The following is a 4,029-nucleotide window of genomic DNA, read 5'->3' as shown; positions in this document are numbered from 1 at the left end:
CCATCTCGTGCGTAAATAAAACATTAACTTGTCCGGTAGAAAACATACAAATGTTTAAGGATCCGGTTGATAAACGTTTGGAGACACTTTTAAAGGCCTCCTTTGCTACGGCAGGAGCAGTGGTACAGCCGGCAGTAGCTGCTATCGGAGTTTGTCAGGCTTTGAAGGTCCAGACTAAACAGATGCTGAAAGACATCCCTGCCCAACAGGCAGAGGAGCTATCTGATATTCCCAGAGCTTTATGCTTTGCGGTGGATGCTATAAAGGACTCCATCCAGCAGGCATCTCGTTTATCACTATTAGTAGTGCATATGAGACGGCTCTTATGGTTAAAGAACTGGGCGGCCGAGCCCCCATGTAAGAAACTTCTGGCAGGGTTTCCCTTCCATGGGGGAAGACTCTTCGGAGAAGATCTAGATAAATACATTCAGACTATATCGAGTGGTAAAAGTACCCTCCTACCAGTCAAAAAGAAGTTCCGGGGTCCTGCCTTTAAGAGGCCGATTTCCCCTGTCCCGGGGCCCTCAAATTCCAGGCAGTATCGACGGCCTCCTGCGCGATCCAACTTTAACAGTAAGTCACAGGGACAGGCCCCTGGGGGCAAGAGGCCATGGTATCGCAAACCAACAAAGCCAGCCCCTAAGTCTGCCTTATGAAGGGGCGCCCCCACTCACTCGAGTGGGGGGAAGGCTTCGTCTCTTTTTGGAGGTTTGGGAAGCCAACATCCCCGACAGATGGGTCCGGTCATCTGTGGCCAGAGGCTACAAGTTAGAGTTTCTAAAGTTTCCGCCGCCTCATTTTCAGGAGTCAAGGGTACCGAACGATCCAGCAAAAAAGGCCTCGTTCCTAACGGCATTGGATCGTCTGCTCTGCCAGGGCGTGATTGTAGAGGTACCAGTCCAAGAGCAAGGACTAGGCTTCTACTCCAATCTATTTGTCGTACCAAAGCCCAACGGCGATGTCAGACCAATTTTGGACCTAAAGGGTTTAAACATTTACCTAAAGGTTCAGTCATTCCGGATGGAATCGGTTCGGTCAGCAGCCGCCGCGCTCCAGAAGGACGACTTTCTGGCTTCCATAGACATAAAGGACGCTTACCTTCATATACCGATCTTTCAGCCACATCAAAGATTTTTACGCTTCTCGGTGGCTCAGCGTCACTTCCAGTTTGTGGCACTTCCTTTCGGGCTGGCTACGGCCCCCCGGGTGTTTACGAAGGTTCTAGCTCCAATTTTAGCCAATCTAAGAATCCAAGGGGTCACGGTCCTAGCATACTTGGACGATCTCTTGATCATAGATCACTCACCGGCTTGTCTGGAGCAAGCGGTTGCCCTCACGGGTCAATACCTCGAGAGTTTCGGCTGGGTCTTAAACCGAGAAAAATCAGCATTCCAACCAACAAAACAGTTGGAATATCTCGGCATGAGGTTAGATACAGCTCAGCAAAGAGTATTTTTACCCCTGGTAAAGGTCAAAGCTATCAAGGAGTTGATTCAGCTGGTTCTAAGCAAAAAAGAACCAACTATTCGCCTATGTATGCGTTTACTAGGCAAGCTGGTGGCTACGTTCGAGGCGGTACCTTACGCACAGAGCCATACTCGCATCCTACAGGCAGCCATTCTGGCGGCTTGGAGCGGGAAAGCACAGGCCTTGGAGTTTCCTTTAGCTCTATCATCAAGAGCCCGGCAAAGTCTGTGCTGGTGGTTAAACCCTCAGAATCTGCTGAAAGGGAAATCCTTCAGCCCCATAGCCTGGAAGATAGTGACCACAGATGCCAGCCTAAAAGGCTGGGGAGCGGTCTTGGATGGTTATACTCGCCAAGGTACTTGGGCAGCGGCGGAGAAGCAGCTGCCCATCAATATTCTGGAGCTCAGAGCTGCTCGGCTAGCCCTCCTGGCATGGACATCCAAATTGAAGGGATTCCCAGTGAGAATACAATCAGACAATGCCACGGCTGTGGCATATATAAACCACCAAGGGGGAACCAAGAGTCAGGCCGCTCAGAAGGAAGTGAGCTTGATTTTTCTGTGGGCAGAGGCTCATGTGCCCTGCATATCGGCAATATTCATTCCCGGAGTGGACAACCTGCAGGCAGACTTCTTAAGTCGCCAAACTATGTCACCAGGGGAATGGTCTCTACATCCCCAGGTTTTTCAGACAATCTGCCAAAGGTGGGGTGTGCCAGACGTGGATGTCATGGCATCGAGATTCAACAAGAAGCTAGACAGGTTCATGTCCCGCACAAGGGACCCGATGGCCTGCGGAACCGATGCGTTAGTTTGCCCTTGGCATCAGTTCAAACTCCTTTATGCTTTTCCCCCTCTCCAGTTACTACCCCGCCTGCTGCGCAGGATCAGGATGGAGCACAAGCCAGTAATCCTGGTTGCTCCAGCGTGGCCCCGGAGGGCATGGTACTCACTAGTCTTGAGGATGGCAGTGGAAGACCCTTGGACTCTTCCTCTACGACCAGACCTACTCTCTCAAGGCCCGATCCTCCACCCTGCATTACGGCGTCTAAATTTGACGGCCTGGCGGCTGAATCCCTGATTCTCAGGGGTAGAGGTCTGTCTAAGCAGGTTATCTCCACCCTGATCAGGGCTAGAAAGCCAGTTTCCAGAATAATTTATTACAGGGTTTGGAGGGCCTATGTAGGCTGGTGTGAGTCCAAGAAATGGCTTTCTCGCAAGTATACCATTGATAGAGTGTTAAGTTTTCTCCAGCTGGGAGTGGATAAAGGCCTGGCATTAAGCACAATTAAGGGACAGATTTCAGCTCTGTCAGTATGGTTTCAGAGGCCGTTGGCCACCCACTCGCTGGTTAAGACCTTCATTCAGGGGGTCTTACGTATTAATCCTCCGATCAAGTCGCCAATTTGTCCGTGGGACTTAAATCTTGTTCTATCAGCTTTGCAGAAGCAACCCTTTGAGCCTTTGGCTGAGATTCCTTTGGTTTTACTAACAAGGAAATTGGTATTTCTGGTTGCCATAGTTTCAGCCAGGAGAGTGTCAGAATTGGCTGCCTTATCTTGTAAGGAACCATATCTTATTCTGCATAAGGATAGGGTGGTTCTCTGTCCTCATCCTTCTTTTCTGCCGAAGGTTATATCCGGTTTTCACCTAAACCAGGATTTGATCCTACCTTCCTTCTTTCCGAAACCTACGTCTAGAAAAGAAGGGTTGCTGCATACCCTAGATATTGTCAGGGCCATGAAGGCCTATCTTAAAGCTACAGAGAAGATTCGGAAAACAGAGGTGTTGTTCATTTTGCCGGACGGGCCCAAGAAGGGGCAGGCGGCTGCAAGATCCACCATCTCGAGGTGGATTAGACAGTTAATTACTCAGGCATACGGCTTGAAGAGGTTGCCTCCTCCTTTATCAATAAAGGCTCATTCTACCAGGGCCATGGGCGCCTCCTGGGCAGCACACCATCAGATCTCTATGGCTCAAATATGCAAGGCGGCAACCTGGTCTTCAGTCCACACGTTTACAAAGTTCTACCAGTTGGACGTAAGAAGGAATACTGATACAGCCTTTGGGCAGGCAGTGCTGCAGGCTGCGATTTAAGACCCTCGGAATCGGGGGCACCCTTGATTTAAATTTACATTTAAATTTATTCTTTTTTTTGACTAAGTTGGATTTATTATTATTATTTTAGAGTGTACCTCTAATTAAATCCTGTTGTCTTGGGAAGATGTCTCCCTCCCCTCATTAAAGCATTGCTTTGGGACATCCCACATAGTAATGAATATGCCGCTCTGTGTCCCGTGATGTACGAGAAAGAAAAGGGGATTTTTAATACAGCTTACCTGTAAAATCCTTTTCTTGGAAGTACATCACGGGACACAGAGCTCCCACCCCTCTTATAGGGACCATTTTGGGAGGCATACTGCTTGCTACAAAACTGAGGTACTCCTCCTATGGGAGGGGGTTATATAGGGAGGGGACTTCCTGTTTGAGATTGCCAGTGTCCATCACCTGAAGGTACTCCATATAACCACATAGTAATGAATATGCCGCTCTGTGTCCCGTG

The sequence above is a fragment of the Rana temporaria genome, chromosome 1 (assembly GCF_905171775.1).
Source record: "Rana temporaria chromosome 1, aRanTem1.1, whole genome shotgun sequence".
In the NCBI taxonomy this organism is placed as follows: Eukaryota; Metazoa; Chordata; class Amphibia; order Anura; family Ranidae; genus Rana; species Rana temporaria.
This window is presented reverse-complemented; position numbering follows the sequence as displayed.